Genomic DNA, 20,973 nt, shown 5'->3' on the forward strand with positions numbered 1-20,973 from the left:
AAAACATCCTGTTTGCAACTAGGGCACAAGTGCTGCCACTGATGGGGTGTCTGTGTGGCCCAATTTTTGGAAAAAAGGGAGACTCCGCTTGGAGTAACCCTTGCTTACATTGTTTTTAAAAATGATCCAAGATGCACAGCGCTGGGATCAGGAAAGACTTGGCTACCTACCCCGGGGTCATCCTGGGGATGGTTAAGAATGGCGTATTTTTGAATGTGCTTGATGCAAATCTAGCTGTGAAGTGTACAACTAGGGCACAAGTGCTGCCACTGAATGGGTGGGTGTGTGTGGGGCACAATTTTTGGAAAAAAAGGGAGACTCCAATTGGAGTAACCCTTGCTTACATTGTTTTTAAAAATGATCCAAGATGAACAGAGCTGGGATCAGGAAAGACTTTGCTACCTACCCCGGGGTCATCCTGGGGATGGTTAACAATGGCGTATTTTTGAATGTGCTTGATGCAAATCTAGCTGTGAAGTGTACAACTAGGGCACAAGTGCTGCCACTGAATGGGTGGGTGTGTGTGGGGCACAATTTTTGGAAAAAAAGGGAGACTCCAATTGGAGTAACCCTTGCTTGCTGTGTTTTTTAAAAGGAGCCAAGATGAACAAGTCATGGTTCAGCAAAAACTTTGCTACCTACCCCGGTGTCATCCTGGGGACGGTTATTAATGGCGTATTTTTGAATGTGCTTGATGCAAATCTAGCTGTGAAGTGTACAACTGGGGCACAACTGCTGCCACTGAAGGGGTGGGTGTGTGTGGGGCACAATTTTTGGAAAAAAAGGGAGACTCCAATTGGAGTAACCCTTGCTTGCTGTGTTTTTTAAAAGGAGCCAAGATGAACAAGTCATGGTTCAGCAAAGACTTTGCTACCTACCCCGGTGTCCTCCTTGGGACGGTTAACAATGGCGTATTTTTGAATGTGCTTGATGCAAATCTTGCTGTGAAGTGTACAACTGGGGCACAACTGCTGCCACTGAAGGGGTGGGTGTGTGTGGGGCCCAATTTTTGAAAAAAAGGGAGACTCCGCTTGGAGTAACCCTTGCTTACATTGTTTTTAAAAATGATCCAAGATGAACAGAGCTGGGATCAGGAAAGACTTTGCTACCTACCCCGGGGTCATCCTGGGGACAGTTAACAATGGCGTATTTTTGAATGTGCTTGATGCAAATCTAGCTGTGAAGTGTACAACTAAGGCACAAGCGCTGCCACTGAAGGGGTGGGTGTGTGTGGGGCACAATTTTTGGAAAAAAGGGAGACTCCGCTTGGAGTCACCTTGCGGTGTTTTACATGATTTTAGAAGGGCGTGCCATGCCTATATCTGTGTCTCGTCCTCTTTTTCCTCGTTACGCTCTTTTGTTTTCGCATGAGAATTTGTTCTTGTCACTTTCCCATGTGTTTGTGTTGTGTTGTGAGTTGTTTGTCACCTTTTCGACACCTTTGAGGGTGTTTTCTAGGTGTTTTTATGTGTTTGTGAATGTCTGCCATTGTTTCCTATGCAGTTCGAGTTCGGAACTATTGTTTCCTATGCAGTTCAACCAACCGAACTCGAACGGGACCTCTGTTCGGCGAACCGAACTCGAGCCGAACCGCGACCGGTTCGCTCATCTCTAGCAGAGACATGAACTGCCCAATTAGTGATTTTCATTTAGGTTCACGTCAAGTCCAGGTCTCGAACAGAACTTTATCTAAAGTCTGATTGAACCAGCAGAACCAAATTTCGACAGGTCTGCTCTCCTCTAATGATGGACCGTCATTCTACAATAGTGGAAATAAGCCCACTTATGCATTGCTTCTTGATGAAAGGATTTGATTTTTGTTCCAGAGACAAGATTTTAAAAGTAGACCATTCTTTGTCTAGAAATAATGATGTGTACTTATGTCCACTGTATTACCAAAGTTTAAAGTGATGCAGGCAGTTCTTAAATTCAGAAATTGGTAATTTTGACACTAAGGTGAAAAGTAGCTTTCTTCACATCTTTGTATGAACATTATTGAACTAGTATGTCATAATAAACGTGTTTTTTCTTAACTATTTGACCCTTTCTTCAAGCTTTAATCTTTTATAGGAATGTTTCACACACTTACTGCACTTGCATACAACATACGTACAATATATATTTTATATTGTCTCCATGGAGAAGTGCATTACCCCGTTCACTATGCCCCAAGGGAGCATCTATGAAGAGAAACAAATAATTACTTAGCAGAAAGCATTGCTGGTTGATTTGGTCTTCTATGTGTTTAATGCAATAAAGCATGAAGCAATTTCTTTAATGGACAAGTCCTTTACATGTGAGTGAGCACACGGATCATCTTTAACCCACCCTCCTACAAATAGGTTTACAAGATGCCATCCACTATTAAAATCATCTCTATGAAAAACTGCACTGCATTGTAAAACAAACTGGTATTGCAGTCAATTTGTGGACGGTCACTGGCCTTAACCCTTCACTTTTACAAAGTGTTGCTTTGCTCCATGGTATTCGCTTTAACAAAAATGGTTTGATATTTTAACATTTCACACTACAATAGAGTGTCTCTTGAGTTTTGGAGAGAAAAAGAACAAAACATCTGAATATTCCCAAAAAAGAAAGAATAAAATTTCAGGGATATTGTGGATGTCCTCACTATATGATTTTATGAGCTAGCTCATAATTGTAGTTGTTGTACCTTCTCTTTAATTCCTTTCATATATCTTTTGGCACACACAAAAAACACAATAAATCTAAGCACCAAACATAGCAGGAGTTCTTCTCTTTCCAATGTTTTGGAATTATTCTTCAAACAATTTGCAGATTTTTTAAAGAAGCACTCCCAAATTTGAAAACATGCAATGGTATCTTCTAGATATCACTTATCAGTGGACACATGCCCCTTCCCTGACACTTTCTGTTACAAGAGGTACACACAGAGACCGTGGGAGGGGGTATATGATAATATACCTAATAATGCTGTCTTTGAGTGTTACACAACAGGCATGGCGGGTGCATTCAGACCTACCGATGTCTGTAGAACAACAAAAACCACCCAACAACTACACAAAAAACAAGGGGAAACAACACAGTAATAAAAGTGGGCCTTGGTGCTAGTGAGAGGATAGATGGACACCTCCTGTCTTAACTCTTAGCCAGACCCTATACTAACTCTACACTTGTCACTGAGCAGGAATATCTGAAGCCCTAAAAAATCTCTACTGCAGTCCTGGCTAAGTAGTAGGGCAGTACAGCTCACTAGGCCCACCACTGCTCTAATACAAGAGGGTAGGAAAGATAAACAGAGGAATGCAACCAAAAATCGAGAAGATCCAACTTTAGCACAAATCCTCAGCAGCTCCTTCACCAAAGGGGGCCAGCATACACATGACTTTGTATAATCAGCAAGGCTTGCTGGGAAACCTAGCTATTTAAACACAAGGGGCATGGCTGTAGAGCACCTGCAGCTGATCTTAAGTGCAGGAGAGCTTCTGGCAGAAAAACAGACATTAACTACTTTAGGCCCAGAGGGAACAAAACAACATTTACATGCAGAATCCCATATAGAGATGAGGGGTTCCAGTCAACCAGCTGTCATAGTCTCCAAAAACAGGGAGATGACCGTGACACTTGGATATGGCCCCATTCTTCTCCACTTCTCATTGATGTTATCGCAATTCTATGCAGTATGCGAGCACGAGAACTAAATTTTACAATAAAAGCATATGGAGCCTCGTTCTGAGGATTTTATTTTAAAAGAGACTTCAGGGTCCCGCGGAGTGAACTGTGACTTGGTCAGTCTGAAGAGGGATGACATCAATGAGAAGCAGAGAAGAACTGCAATGGACACTGTAGACAGTGGTGATAGATGAGTATATTATATTTTTTTACATTTAAGCCCAAGCAGCGGGGATCAGAAGATGAGGCAAGAGTTGGACTGCTCATCGTGAGGAGTGGAAAGGCAGTGAGTGGTGAGGCAGATATAAATAAATATTTATTTATTTTTATATAGCGCTAACATATTCCGCAGCGTTTTACATACATCAGAAACACTGTCCCCATTGGGGCTCACAATCTAAATTCCCTATTTGTATGTCTTTGGAGTGTGGGAGGAAACCGGAGTACCCAGAGGAAACCCACACAAAAACAGGGAGAACATACAAACTCCTTGGAGATGTTGTCCTTGGTGGGATTCGAACCCAGGACCTCAGCGCTGCAAGACTGCAGCACTAACCGCTGAGCACTGTGATTTTTTTGATTTTTTTACATATTACGTTTACTATTTTATGGGGGCCTGGAAAGACCCCAGAGCAAAAAAAGCAACATTGCAGAAAATAACTTCACAAATTGAATTGCCTAGTAAGAGCTGATCAAATCAGTGAATTTGAATTTTTCCCGATCCGCTCATTCCTAGTCCTGGTTTCTAAGTTATACATGCTTTCTAAGTACATAAGCATAAAAAAATCCGAAAATTGGTCAGGTAGAGTAATTAACCCTCTTAACGCTCTTAATTTAACCCAACTGTAACTTATCTCAATTCAATTGCTTCCTCTCCAAAATTAAATCTCTTATTATATAACCTATAGTTAAAGTATTCTGTATAGAATGCAAATTGAGCAGTTTTGCAAAAATATTTAGTCACTTTTTAGTATAATATTTAATTTTACTAGCATAAGTCTTGCAATAAGAGAGAAGAGTATGTCATATCCAAAATTTCAGGTTATTTTCAAGTTGAGCTCAGGGCAGGGTGAATCAAATTACTTGCCTTTAGTATGCAGTGTGAGCTCTGCTCGTGTTACATACTTCAACAGCAACTGCACAAATCTCTGTTAGTTTGGTACAATGTATAGACTTGTAGACTAGACTTTCACTGATAGCAAATCAAAATCTTAAAAATGAGGGATTAAGATACAAAATATACATCATATGTGTGTTTTTAAAACTATACATATATATATATATATATATATATATATATATATATATATATATATAGTGCCTACAAGTAGTATTCAACCCCCTGCAGATTTAGCAGGTTTGATAAGATGCAAATAAGTTAGAGCCTGCAAACTTCAAACAAGAGCAGGATTTATTAATAGATGCATAAATCTTACAAACCGACAAGTTATGTTGCTCAGTTAAATTTTAATACATTTTCAACATAAAAGTGTGGGTCAATTATTATTCAACCCCTAGGTTTAATATTTTGTGGAATAACCCTTGTTTGCAATTACAGCTAATAATCGTCTTTTATAAGACCTGATCAGGCCGGCACAGGTCTCTGGAGTTATCTTGGCCCACTCCTCCATGCAGATCTTCTCCAAGTTATCTAGGTTCTTTGGGTGTCTCATGTGGACTTTAATCTTGAGCTCCTTCCACAAGTTTTCAATCGGGTTAAGGTCAGGAGACTGACTAGGCCACTGCAACACCTTGATTTTTTTCCTCTTGAACCAGGCCTTGGTTTTCTTGGCTGTGTGCTTTGGGTTGTTGTCTTGTTGGAAGATGAAATGACGACCCATCTTAAGATCCTTGATGGAGGAGCGGAGGTTCTTGGCCAAAATCTCCAGGTAGGCCGTGCTATCCATCTTCCCATGAATGCGGACCAGATGGCCTTGCCCCTTGGCTGAGAAACAGCCCCACAGCATGATGCTGCAACCACCATGCTTGACTGTAGGGATGGTATTCTTGGGGTCCTATGCAGTGCCATCCAGTCTCCAAACGTCACGTGTGTGGTTGGCACCAAAGATCTCGATCTTGGTCTCATCAGACCAGAGAACCTTGAACCAGTCTGTCTCAGAGTCCTCCAAGTGATCATGAGCAAACTGTAGACGAGCCTTGACATGACGCTTTGAAAGTAAAGATACCTTACGGGCTCGTCTGGAACGGAGACCATTGCGGTGGAGTACGTTATTTATGGTATTGACTGAAACCAATGTCCCCACTGCCATGAGATCTTCCCGGAGCTCCTTCCTTGTTGTCCTTGGGTTAGCCTTGATTCTTCGGACAAGCCTGGCCTCGGCACGGGTGGAAACTTTCAAAGGCTGTCCAGGCCGTGGAAGGCTAACAGTAGTTCCATAAGCATTCCACTTCCGGATGATGCTCCCAACAGTGGAGACAGGTAGGCCCAACTCCTTGGAAAGGGTTTTGTACCCCTTGCCAGCCTTGTGACCCTCCACGATCTTGTCTCTGATGGCCTTGGAATGCTCCTTTGTCTTTCCCATGTTGACCAAGTATGAGTGCTGTTCACAAGTTTGGGGAGGGTCTTAATTAGTCAGAAAAGGCTGGAAAAAGAGATAATTAATCCAAACATGTGAACCTCATTGTTCTTTGTGCCTGAAATACTTCTTAATACTTTAGGGGAACCAAACAGAATTCTGGTGGTTTGAGGGGTTGAATAATAAATGACCCTCTGAATAAACTTTTCACAATTTAAAAAAAAATAAATAAAAAAGAAATAACATTCTTTTTTGCTGCAGTGCATTTCACACTTCCAAGCTGATCTACAGTCTAAATGTCACAATGCCAAGTTAATTCCGAATGTGTAAACCTGCTAAATCTGCAGGGGGTCTAATACTACTTGTAGGCATATATATATATATATATATATATATATATATACTTCTGTATATATAATATATTATATATATATATATATATTAATATATAAAACTATATATATTGTATTCTTCTGGAATTTTTCAAAATTTGCAAAATGTATATTTTGTCTAATTCACGTAAATAAATGCAGCCAACTAATAAAGGTCATCTGAAGGTTAAAGAGTGACAATAAAAATAATAGTCAACTCTCTGGCCATCTCCGCTGTTCATTCTTCTCCGTTTGGTCCTTGGCGCCTCTTCATACTCTCGCCATGCTCAGATGTTACACCGTTCACCGTAACTTTATGACGAGCACTTTAGGCAGGCAGATGGGGCCATGTCTAAGCCTGGGTTATCTCAGGCCTAGGTGCACTGGAATTCTTGGCCTATCATGAAGATGCCTGAGGATTCAGGGCGACGTGGCAATAGGAAGAGATGGCAAGGACCATATGAGGGACTATCGTAAAAACTAAAATGCTGTTTAATGAAAAATACATGCAATGCAGAAAGTTTATATATACAGTATATAGTATATTAAATACAATTTTTACACAAAAGCATCAAAAACTTGTAACTATAATCTATCTCTTTGCATCTTATCATTCGTGCGTCATTCTCCTCCAGGCAATTGTTTTATATAGAATTGTGTTAGACATATTAAGTTCGCTTCTGACTTTGGTTTCTGTTAAAATGTCAGTTTGTGTTTGTTGAGGCCGATAGTTTTTTCTTCTATGGCAAAGGTGTACTTCATATTAGGCCACCAGAAATTAGTCCCCATGATACAAGAAGCACCTGCGGCCCTGTGTGGACTGATACCACAGGGGGTCACAGTCTGCACGTTTGATTATTTTATGCTTGTGTTTGATTTCCAGACCTCCTGCTCAGATTCTCTGCCGAAGGATATTCTCTGGAAAGGATCAAAGTATCTTTACTGACAGGCCATTTCAGATGACAGGATATATTATCTGTCACAATTCCCTCACTGGCTATTGACTATACAGTCAGTATAGGATATGCAATATGATCTGATATGGTATTAATGGAAAAGAAGGCCATGATCTCAACCATCATTTTTTTCAATATTCTATAAATCGATACTTGTACAACGCAAGAAGAAACAAATTAAGGGGGCAATTATATTTTTCAGCCGAAATGGTCCAAAAATGATTTACCTAAAATTTCCATAGTAATGTATATTTTATAGAAGCCCTGCTTAGTTGAAAAATAACAATTTAGAAAGCAGGGAAATAATTTTTTTTAGGAAAAGGAGGATATCCTAAGAGAATGCATAAGACATTAAGTTGATAAAACTATAACAAAAATTTGTGAGGAGTTAATAAAAGAAAAGGTCATTTTGTAGAAATGCGGCTGTCTAACTTTTGGAGAGATCAAAGTAGCAGACTTTGTTTTTCAGTGATGAATAGGTTAATTCCTCTGAGGCCGAAGAAAAGCTTAACACGATTCAATGCCGGAGGCAGTGTCTGAGCCAAAAAGAAAACTTAATTTACAAAAAATAGATTAAGATGTCATGCACCTGACAGAGATATGTACATGAAGCCGGTACGGTGGAATAATGGCTCTGGAGATCACCACTTTATGGTTCCTCTGTATGAAGCCATATAACGAGATCTTATGTCTAGAGAAGAATGCATTCAATGAAGGAAAAACAATATAAAATTAGGAACATGTAGACTTTAATAGTGTGAATAAGACCTAAAGATAAATATTATGCACATAGCACATATCCATGTCAATTAATTCTATCTGGGTGTCTGAGCAGATTGCTTAGTACTATTAAATAGAGGCGAAGAACAAGAACTCCAATTTGCCTCTAAATTCTCTTAGGACTGTCCAAACCCCTTCACAGTCCTTAACACAAACACAATTTAGTAATGTCAAAGTGACTTTAGCATACATGGGTATGGGGAAACAGAACTGTTCTTCACTGTCAAACACTATCTGCAATGTTTATTCAGTGTTTTATTGCTTTTTCTTCCTAATTGACTCAAAAGACTATCACAATCTAAAGTTTCTTTGGACTGTCCCAACTTCTTCAAAGTCCTTAAAGGGGAGGTTTCCCCTGTTTCATCACTGGCCACATCGATATTATGTTGAGAATCAAGGTTTCTCTCAAATACCTTGTGTTGCCAATAGTACCTGTAAGTGGTGCAATTGTGGTCTGCTCACCCCCTTCACGTGACCTCTGATATCTGGTGATGTCACGTCAACCTAGGCGGGCCCCAGTCTTTCTTAGTGAATGGGCTGTGTGTAGTGTTTCACTGTTCGTCACAGTCCATCATCTTGCTGCTCCCTACTCCTTCACTGTAGAGTGCTGCACGCAAGACCAATGCTGGGCTGCGACAAGCAGTGAAACGCTGCCCACAGCCCAGTGACTCATAGAGACTGGGGCCGGTTGCGGTGATGTTGGATCAACATGAAGTGGATGTGACATCACTGGACATCAGAGGTCACGAAGCCCAGGGGTCACATGATGGGGAAGAGTGCACCGCAATAGCGCCACTCAGAGGCACTATTGGCAACACAAGGTATTTGGGAGAATCCTTGTTTATCAACATTATATCCATGTGGCTAATAATGAAAAGGGGTGAACCACCTCTTTAACACAAACAGTCCTAGTAATTTCAAAGGGATTTTAGCATATATGGCTATGGGTAAACAGGTGGTAACTGTTCTTCACTGTCACACACTATCTGTAATGTTTATTCAGTGTTTTATTGCTATTTCTTCCTATCTACTTATTTTGTATGGCTTTTTCTCCCTATCAGATTCACCCCATAATGGCTGCTGCAGTCAATGCCTCTAATTTTATACAGGCTATGATGGTCCCTACTGATTATGATATGCCATGTGATATGATAGTTATAAGGCATTATGAAGAAGCTTATCAGACCTACGTCAGAGATACACAACATTCAATCAAACTTATTTAAAATATAAAATAATACTTATAGAATAAGATAAAATACATAACGGATAAGGAGAGTTACACCTAATGATAAAAACCCTGGCAAAGGGATAATGACAATGATTTAAAGAATAATTTATTGTAGGTAGATAAAAATTACCAAAGAGCTGTCATAGATCATGTCACATCACATTGAATGAACTGCATGAAAGTTAGCTTGACTGAGCATATACATAGAAAAATAATCAAAAATTGTGTATATTGTTAATTCTTTTTAAAATTGTTACTCACAAGTGTAAAAGCAAATCAAGTATGCACGCTAAGGAAAAAAAGTCAGAATAAAATATATACCGGTAATACAGAATATATAATATATAATAATAACGGCATCTCATAAATAGTAGAGCTGACAGTAGATAAATCAGGCAAAGTAAAGCTCAAGTACATTCAAGAAAATTAAACTGCCCCTGAAAAACTGGTTCACGAGGTATCAGGTAACATCAAGTAATGAGTATCTCATAAAAAGGACATTCAGAATTAGAGTCAGTTCAAAGGCGGGGAACTAGACTACTACAAGGAATGGAAGGTCTCCCATATGATGACAGGTTGAAAAAGTTAGATATGTTTAGCTTAGAAAAAAAGACGTCTCAGAGGAGATCTCATTTATATGTATAAATACAGTTAGGTCCAGAAATATTTGGACAGTGACACAAGTTTTGTTATTTTAGCTGTTTACAAAAACATGTTCAGAAATACAATTATATATATAATATGGGCTGAAAGTGCACACTCCCAGCTGCAATATGAGAGTTTTCACATCCAAATCGGAGAAAGGGTTTAGGAATCATAGCTCTGTAATGCATAGCCTCCTCTTTTTCAAGGGACCAAAAGTAATTGGACAAGAGACTCTAAGGGCTGCAATTAACTCTGAAGGCGTCTCCCTCGTTAACCTGTAATCAATGAAGTAGTTAAAAGGTCTGGGGTTGATTACAGGTGTGTGGTTTTGCATTTGGAAGCTGTTGCTGTGACCAGACAACATGTGGTCTAAGGAACTCTCAATTGAGGTGAAGCAGAACATCCTGAAGCTGAAAAAAAAGAAACCATCCATCAGAGAGATAGCAGACATGCTTGGAGTAGCAAAATCAACAGTCGGGTACATTCTGAGAAAAAAGGAATTGACTGGTGAGCTTGGGAACTCAAAAAGGCCTGGGCGTCCACGGATGACAACAGTGGTGGATGATCGCTGCATACGTTCTTTGGTGAAGAAGAACCCGTTCACAACATCAACTGAAGTCCAGAACACTCTCAGTGAAGTAGGTGTATCTGTCTCTAAGTCAACAGTAAAGAGAAGACTCCATGAAAGTAAATACAAAGGTGTAATACTACTGTATGTTCTGAGGATTTCGATAGCGTTAGGGCAATGACAGAGACGAGTTCTTGGTACAAGATGTTATATAATATGTAACCACGGTAGATACACAACGGGAATAAACACAGTAAAACAACACACAAAACACTTTCACGAAACGGAGCGAAGGGGATTCCCGGGGCCACGCACCGGACTCCCCCAGGGAGACCACCAGAGCGAACCCCTATACAGGGACTGTCCGGCAATCAACCCCGGAAGGCCTAAATGCGCAGCAGCCGGTACACAAGGGGCAAGTGGTATAGTCCAGGAGTGTCCGTACGGGATGATTGTCCAGAGTGGTTACGAACCGGGCAGAGTGCTGATCAAAGACGGCAGACGGAGTCCGGGCACAGCTTGAAGAAAACCGGGTATGGTCCAGAGTCGGTCGGTAGAGTTTCAGGAAAATCCAAGGCAATCAGGAAGTAGAAACAGCAAAGCAGGAGCACACAGCAAGCAGTATACTCAGGCACTGGACTAGGCTTAGAGGCGGCCTTTTAAGCAGCTGGACAGGAAGTAGGGCAACAGAACAGTAAACTCCATGTTAACCGAGGGCAAGCTTCTTCAACAGAGAACTGGAAAACCCGGAAACCTGACATTACTCCCCCCCCAGAAACGGCCTCAGGACGGATCAGGGCCTGGCTTGTCCGGGTACCGTCGATGAAACTGAGCGATCTTCCGGGGTGCCCGAATGTTACCCACTGGTTCCCAGGAATCGTCCTCGGGGGCGTACCCCTGCCAACGTACCAGATACTGAAGCCTACGACGATGGAGCCGGGAGTCAATAATGTCCTCAACCACGAACTGCTCCTCGCCGTCGACCATCACAGGCGGAGGAGGAGGCACGACACGACCAGGAAACGTATTAGGAGAGACGGGTTTGAGGAGAGAAACATGAAAGACCGGGTGTACCTTCAGATGGTGCGGTAACCGCAGCCGACAGGCCACAGGGCTCACGATCCCGGTGATTTTAAACGGACCGATGAATTTTTGTCCCAGCTTCTGCGAAGGGACACCCAATCTCAGGTTTTTGGTGGACAACCATACAGAGTCCCCTACCTTATACATGGGTGCCGGTTTCCGGTGAGTGTCCGCTGACCTCTTGTAACGCTCCTGAGCCGCAGCCACAGTGTCCTTTAGAACCTCCAGATTTTGTCGTAGCTCTGTCACTCTGTCCTCCACGGCAGGCACTGAAACCGCAACCGGTGACCTAGGCAAAATAGCCGGATGGTAACCCAAGTTAGCAAAAAAGGGCGTTACCTTAGTGGAGCTGCTCTGAGTGTTGTTATACGAGAACTCCGCCAACGGAAGCATCTTCAACCAATCGTCCTGCAGATGGCTGACATAACATCGAAGGTATTGTTCCAGGGTTTGATTGGTCCGTTCGGTTTGCCCATTTGTCTGAGGATGGTATGCAGAAGACAAACAGACATCAATCTGGAGTGCCGTACAAAACCCCTTCCAGAACCTAGACGTGAACTGCACGCCCCGGTCAGATATGATCTCGTCTGGTACCCCATGCAATCGGAATACGTTCTGGATAACCAAATCCACTGTCTCTGCGGCTGAGGGAAGACCGGTACACGGAATAAAGTGAGCAGCTTTAGTCAACCGATCCACCACCACTAAAACGGTATTGTGACCACCTGAGACTGGCAACTCCACAATAAAATCCATTGAGATGGACCCCCAAGGGCGAGATGGAACGGGTAACGGTTGGAGGAGTCCCGTAGGAGCCACACGAGGAACCTTGCACCGGGCACAAACCACACATGAGTGGACATAGTCCTTCACATCCTTTAAACAGGTAGGCCACCAGAAAAAACGGCTTAGAAATTCCTGCGTCTTCTGTACCCCCCTATGACCAGCCAACACGGAGTCATGGACAAACTTGAGAACCCGAAGTCTTACGGCCTCCGGGACATAAATGCGTCGTTCTCTTAACCACACACCATTCCGAAGAACAAGAGTTACATCATTCGGGGGGGCAGCAAGAAATACGTCACCATCATAGGCCAGCTTGATGTCCTTCCACAAGTCCTGGTCCTGGATTACTCCAACGAAATTGGCATCCGATAACACGGTCTGAGACGGGGTTCCAGGCACGGAGTCCACGGCGTGGATTCGGGACAAGGCATCGGCTTTCCCATTACGTGAACCTGGACGGTATGTAACGACAAAATTGAACTGGTTAAGGAATAGGCTCCAACGGGCTTGCCGTGGAGACAGGCACCTGGCAGACTTAAGAAATTCCAGATTACGATGATCCGTGAGTACTATCACTTGCTGCGCGGCTCCCTGTAAGTGGTGTCTCCATTCCTTGAAAGCTGAAATAATCGCTAACAATTCCTTGTCCGCAATGTCATAGTTCCTTTCTGCAGGGGACAACCGGCGGGAAAAGAAAGCACACGGATGTAAGAGACTCTTGTCCCCAGTCCTTTGAGAAAGGATGGCCCCTAATGCGTAGTCGGAAGCGTCGACTTCCACGATAAAGGGAAGTGCGGGATTCGGATGTACCAATATAGGCGCTGAGGTAAAACAAACCTTGAGACGATGGAAGGCTTCCTGGGCCTGGGCGGACCACACAAACTTCTGTCCTTTCTTGGTTAACAGAGTGATGGGACGAACGATCTCTGAAAAATTACGGATAAAACGTCGGTAAAAGTTGGCAAAACCGACAAAGCGTTGTACCTCTTTGATGTTACCCGGTTCCGGCCAGTCCAGAATTGCTTGTATCTTGCCAGACTCCATGTTCAGTCCCTGAGGAGAGATGACATACCCTAAGAATTGTATCTGTGAGCAATGGAATTCGCATTTCTCCAGTTTAATGTACAGGTGATTTTCCCTCAGCCGGGTAAGTACGGTCTTGACGTGCTCCTGGTGTTCCTGTAGGGAATCAGAAAAGATTAGGATATCGTCCAGATAAATCACCATGAATTGGTCCATGATATCCCTAAAAATATCGTTAACTAGATGTTGGAAAGCCGCGGGAGCGTTACAAAGTCCAAAAGGCATCACTAGGTACTCAAAATGTCCATACCGACATCGGAACGCGGTCTTCCACTCGTCTCCGGGACGTATGCGAAGTAGATTATATGCCCCACGGAGATCCAATTTGGTGAATATTTTTGCCTGTTGGACCCTCTCCAATAGCTCAGGAATCAACGGTAACGGATACCGGTTCCGGATGGTTATTTTATTCAGTTCTCGGTAGTCAATACAGGGTCTCAGAGTCCCCTCTTTCTTTTTCACGAAAAAGATGGGTGCCCCTGCTGGTGAGGTAGACGGGCGAATAAATCCCTTGGCTAGGCTCTCATCAATGTATTCTTTTAGTGCTTCTAGCTCAGGTGCCGCCAACGGGTAGACATGGCCAAACGGAATCTCCGCCCCTGGGAGTAAGTCTATGGGGCAATCATACGGTCTATGCGGGGGAAGCCGATCGGCTTTTCTTTTGTCGCATATGTCAGCAAAGTCATCATAAACCGGGGGTAGAACAGGTACCTGTACAGTGCCCTCCGCATTCGGTGTTACTGGAACCGGAACAGTTGGACTAATGGTCGGACCACTCTGCGGTGGGAAGGATATTTCCTTAGTTTCCCAATCGATGACTGGATTCGTAGACCGTAGCCACGGAATACCTAAAATAATCGGAAAATGAGGAGAAGAAATTATCATGAAAACAAGGGTCTCCTGCTGACCTGGCTTCATCACGCATTCTAGCGGTACTGTTTCCCGATCCACTGGTCCAGAGCTTAATGGAGATCCGTCTACCGTCTCCATGGTAACCGGTGAGGATCTTTGCTGAGTCCGGATACCGTGTTTCCTGGCAAAAGAGGAGTCCATGAAATTTCCCCCTGCCCCAGAATCTATCATTGCAGAGGTAGGTATTAGATGCCCCTCCCACCGGATCTGAATGGGGAGCGAGCAATGGGTATATTTCCCTTCTGAGTCCTTCGGTGAGGTTGACATTACAGTCAAGGGAAATACCGCATCCAAGTGCCCACTTGCCTCAGAGATATCGGACTCTGCGTCCGTGTTGTCACACTCTGCCATGGCTGCCAATACCTTATTTGGGCGATTCGGACGTTTCGGGCAGTCGATCAAGAAATGATCCGATTGACCGCAATAGAAACACAAACGCTCACGGAGCCGGTGTTCGCGACGTTCGTTGGTCTCTCGCTTTTGCAGAGAGTCCACTTGCATAGGAACGTCCTCGGCCTCCCGTGGTGTCCTGAGAGCGGGTTCTCTAGAAGGAAGCGCAAAGTTGTTTACACGGTTTACAGCTGCCCATTTTTCCTGTCTACGCTCCGTCAAGCGGGTATCAATACGCACACAGTGCTGGAGAAACAGTTCAAAATCCCCTGGAGATTCGGAACGAGCTAACTCGTCCTTGATGGTACCGGACAAACCTTTTCTGAAGACAGACAATAACGCATTGTTTCCCCAGTCGGTGTCTACCACTAACCTCTGGAACTCAGTGGCGTATTCAACGACAGAACGCTTTCCCTGACGTAAGGAAAGGAGAGCCGATTCAGCGGTAGCACGGCGATTCGGATCATCAAACATTTGCGCCATTGCGTTCAGAAAGTCATCCAGGTGATTTAAACGGATGTCCCGATTCTCTATCATAGGATTAGCCCAAGCCAGTGCTCGTGAGGTTAATAACATGATTATACATAACACTTTGGACCGGTCAGAACGGTAATAATCAGCATGTCCATCAAAAAACAGTATACATTGGTTAACAAATCCACGGAACTGACTACGATCACCATTGAAACGGAATGGGGGTAACCTAGGCATACCGGCAGCTGATACGGACGTAGTGGGGACGGCTTCCTGAGCCTCCACTCTGACTTGCAAATCCTGAATAGCCGGACCCAGTACCTGGTGATCATGGCCCAGCTGTGCCTCCACATCTCTGAGTTTAGTTTGCACCGCCTCCATCTCCTGCTGCAAGGAGTTGATCATGGAAAAGAGCTGATCTACTCGTGTCTCAGTCATTGCCCCAGCGAAATCCTCTTAAGGCCGGAGTATAATGTAATACTACTGTATGTTCTGAGGATTTCGATAGCGTTAGGGCAATGACAGAGACGAGTTCTTGGTACAAGATGTTATATAATATGTAACCACGGTAGATACACAACGGGAATAAACACAGTAAAACAACACACAAAACACTTTCACGAAACGGAGCGAAGGGGATTCCCGGGGCCACGCACCGGACTCCCCCAGGGAGACCACCAGAGCGAACCCCTATACAGGGACTGTCCGGCAATCAACCCCGGAAGGCCTAAATGCGCAGCAGCCGGTACACAAGGGGCAAGTGGTATAGTCCAGGAGTGTCCGTACGGGATGATTGCCCAGAGTGGTTACGAACCGGGCAGAGTGCTGATCAAAGACGGCAGACGGAGTCCGGGCACAGCTTGAAGAAAACCGGGTATGGTCCAGAGTCGGTCGGTAGAGTTTCAGGAAAATCCAAGGCAATCAGGAAGTAGAAACAGCAAAGCAGGAGCACACAGCAAGCAGTATACTCAGGCACTGGACTAGGCTTAGAGGCGGCCTTTTAAGCAGCTGGACAGGAAGTAGGGCAACAGAACAGTAAACTCCATGTTAACCGAGGGCAAGCTTCTTCAACAGAGAACTGGAAAACCCGGAAACCTGACAAAAGGGTTCACATCTAGATGCAAACCATTCATCAATTCCAAAAATAGACAGGCCAGAGTTAAATTTGCTGAAAAACACCTCATGAAGCCAGCTCAGTTCTGGAAAAGTATTCTATGGACAGATGAGACAAAGATCAACCTGTACCAGAATGATGGGAAGAAAAAAGTTTGGAGAAGAAAGGGAATGGCACATGATCCAAGGCACACCACATCCTCTGTAAAACATGGTGGAGGCAACGTGATGGCATGGGCATGCATGGCTTTCAATGGCACTGGGTCACTTGTGTTTATTGATGACATAACAGCAGACAAGAGTAGCCGGATGAATTCTGAAGTGTACCGGGATATACTTTCAGCCCAGATTCTGCCAAATGCCGCAAAGTTGATCGGACGGCGCTTCATAGTACAGATGGACAATGACCCCAAGCATACAGCCAAAGCTACCCAGGAGTTCATGAGTGCAAAAAAGTGGAACATTCTGCAATGGCCAAGTCAATCACCAGATCTTAACCCAATTGAGCATGCATTTCACTTGCTCAAATCCAGACTTAAGACGGAAAGACCCACAAACAAGCAAGACCTGAAGGCTGCGGCTGTAAAGGCCTGGCAAAGCATTAAGAAGGAGGAAACCCAGCGTTTGGTGATGTCCATGGGTTCTAGACTTAAGGCAGTGATTGCCTCCAAAGGATTTGCAACAAAATATTGAAAATAAAAATATTTTGTTTGGGTTTGGTTTATTTGTCCAATTACTTTTGACCTCCTAAAATGTGGAGTGTTTGTAAAGAAATGTGTACAATTCCTACAATTTCTATCAGATATTTTTGTTCAAACCTTCAAATTAAACGTTACAATCTGCACTTGAATTCTGTTGTAGAGGTTTCATTTCAAATCCAATGTGGTGGCATGCAGAGCCCAACTCGCGAAAATTGTGTCACTGTCCAAATATTTCTGGACCTAACTGTACATGTGTGGTCAATATATAAAGGACTGGCACATGACTTATTTCTTCCAAAGACAGTACTAAGGACCAGGGGACACTCACTGCGAGTGGAAGAAAAGCAATTCCGGCAGCTAAAGAGGAAAGGGTTCTTTACAGTTAGAGCAGTCAGACTGTGGAATGCCCTACCACAAGAGGTAGTAATGGCAGATACTATAACAGCTTTTAAAAAAGGGCTGGATGATTTCCTCAGTACACATAACATTGCTGGTTATAAATGACTTAGTGACCAAATGTAGAACTGGTGGAGGAAAGTTTAACTAGATGGACCTAGGTCTTTTTTCAACCTTAGTAACTATGTAACTATGTAATACAATAAAGTGCAGTGTAAAATGTGCATATCATTATATCCCATTCACTACGGTGATGACCAGAAGATATATTCCCTGAGAGGAGATAGAGTACTGTATATGAAAGAGAGAGTCAGTAGGCAGGGTGCAATAACATCGATCAAAGTGACAGTGCTAAAGTCTAAATATAAAAGTATTGAACAGACCTATTTGCTAGGGAGGAGGGAAATTCCAACCCATGTTTCGCCGTGATTTGTCTAGGGATGTATGATATCTTTTAGTCATCAGCGTAGTGAATGTTATATAGAATCTTCTTCTACACTTGCGAGTAACAAATTTTAAAAGAAGTAAAAATGAATACAATTTTTGTATATTCCTCTATGTATGATTCCTCAGGATAAATTTCATGCTGTTCATTCAATGTTATGTGGCATGATTTGTGACAACTCTGTGGTCATTTTTCTCTATCCACAGTAAATTATTCTTTATTGTTATGGCAGATACTATAACAGCTTTTAAAAAAGGGCTGGATGATTTCCTCAGTGCACACAACATTGTTGGTTATAAGTGACTTGGGGACAAAATGTAGAATTGGTGGAGAAAGGTTGAACTAGATGGACCTAGGTCTTTTTTCAACCCACCATATTTTTCAGACTATAAGACGCACTTTTTTCCCCTCAAATGTTGGGGAAAAGTGGGGTGTGAGTCTTGTAGTCCGAATGTATGCTATGGAGAATGAGGGTGCTGCGGTGGAGTGGGTCATCGGTGGCATGAGCAGGCTATAGCAGCGTCTACCGTGACCACATGGGCCTGCTCATTAGCCTCATTTCATATGCATTGCATCCTCCCGCCCATCATCTCTCAGCGCTGAAACCGGCGCTGTCAGGTGGGCGGGATGATTGGTGTGGGGGTGTGCACATAACTAACAGCTGGCCCACATGATCATCCCTGGCAACTACAGCCTGGAGTGATCATGTGTGGCTATATTTATTGCCCTCCACGCATCATCATCAGAGCGGGGGGGAATAAGTATACTCACCTGCCACAAATCCCTGCTGCATCGCAGTGTCCTCCTGTCTGCTGGCCTGCTGATGTGTGTGGAGAGCGGTGCGCACAGCGATGATTTCATCGTTAAGCGCATGGCTCCACACAGGCCAGCGGCGCTGCTGCTGGCACAGACAGGAAGATGAGTGATGCTGCGTGGAGCGAGGAAAGGTGAGTATAAACGTTTATTTTTTTGTGTGCCACAGGATGCGTTCCATATACCAGGATGGGGGTATATAGCAGGATGAGGGTATTTATCAGGATGTGGGAATATACCAGGATGGGGGTATATAGTAGGATGGGGGCACATATCAGGATGGTGGACATATATACATGAATTGGGATCATAGACAAGGTAGGAGGATCATTATCAGGATGGGGTACCTTAGTAGAAAATTTGGGGACATTGCCGCCATAACAGTGTCAGCAGCAGATCCTCGCCCCATAACAGTGTGTCATGACCACATATTTTGCTTAAAATTTTATTTTCCTATTTTCCTCCTCTAAAACCACTGTGTGTCTTATGGTCCGGTGCGTCTTATAGTCCGAAAAATATGGTATGTAACTATGTTATTATCCCTTTGCCAGGGTACTTTTCAATGGATATCAATCTCCTTATCCTTTATATATTTTATCTTATTCTATAATTAAAATTCAATATTTTAAATAATTTTGATAGAACGTTGTGCATCTATGATGTAGGTCTGATATACTGTATACTTTTCCGAATGCACTACGGAAAATAATTATGGTTTTTGGTATTTCTAAATTATGGGGCAGTTTGTCCGACTTCGCCCAAGGTTATGTGACCGGCGCAATCTTCTGCAGCGTGTAACGTGGTGACAGCCATTTTATTCGAATTGCAAAGTGTTCATATTCACCAAGTTAAGTCATTTCTAAATATTAAGCACGAATTCAATTAGCATAGAATCGATTCTCTCATCTCCACTGGTTTTGTTACAAATTTGTACGTTTCCAAGAAATTGTCACATTTTGTTGTATTTTGATATGAAATTACAGACAACCCTTTCATTTTTCCACTCCCTGAGCTTAAGTCAGAAAGCAAAACATTGCAACCATCTTTGACTGTGGATAATCAATCATACCATGGACACTTTCTCTCTTGCTGCAAATATTTGTCGTAGTGAGACTGGACTGCAGTTTAAAAGAACCATTAGTTAAGGCTCTTACATAAATTTTCTAAGATGAATAGACGCTATGGGTGTCTTTATTTAATCTTCCTCTCATGGAAAAGTGAAAAAGTTAAATTTCCTTTCTAACCTTTAGATAAGGTGAAACTGTGAAACATGGCTTACTACATATACGTTTTATGAGAATTACATACAAAACAATTTTCTTGTAAACTTCTATTTCCAAATTGTCACTTATATGATGTAACGATGTGACTGCAAGTATAACCCCAGGTAGAGAGGATTCCCGACAAGCGGCACAACACAAAGGGAACACTAGGCAAGCAATACAATGCAAGGGCCTGCTGCTACGGAGAAGGGAGCAGGGTGACCTCCTAACACTCACCTGAGGCTGATCCCTGTACTCACTAATGTACCTTGGTAGGTCTTTCCCCCTCATGTGCCGTTTTGTACCCTCACTGGCCCTGAAATTATTCTGACTAGTGAAGTCAATGAGACACTAGTCTTGCCACTGCAATGAGACAATATTAGGAAGGTATGCAACTGGTGGGGAAAGACACAACAAATAATACTCCACAGATTCTCCAGCAGTAATTTCTCAGCTGCAACAGAAGCGACACCTCAGCTTCTCCAGAGACTGGCTCTATTAAAGTGGCAGCATAGATATTAGCTACAGCTTGCATAAGGAGAAGTAAAGAGTTGATTTTTAGATCAGAGGTCAGTGGCTGCAGCTGAGAATACAACTACTTATTAGATCACTGCAGGATAGAAATGTACCTAAACCCCTTCAGCACCCAATGGAATGAAATATGCTCCAACTCCAGGGTAAACAACGAGTAGGCACTAAAGTGGTTCTGCGATCAATAATACACTGTGACCTACTGATCCCAGATCCCCCCCCGAGATCACATCAGGCCATGA

The sequence above is a fragment of the Anomaloglossus baeobatrachus genome, chromosome 2, assembly GCF_048569485.1.
Source record: "Anomaloglossus baeobatrachus isolate aAnoBae1 chromosome 2, aAnoBae1.hap1, whole genome shotgun sequence".
NCBI lineage: Eukaryota > Metazoa > Chordata > Amphibia > Anura > Aromobatidae > Anomaloglossus > Anomaloglossus baeobatrachus.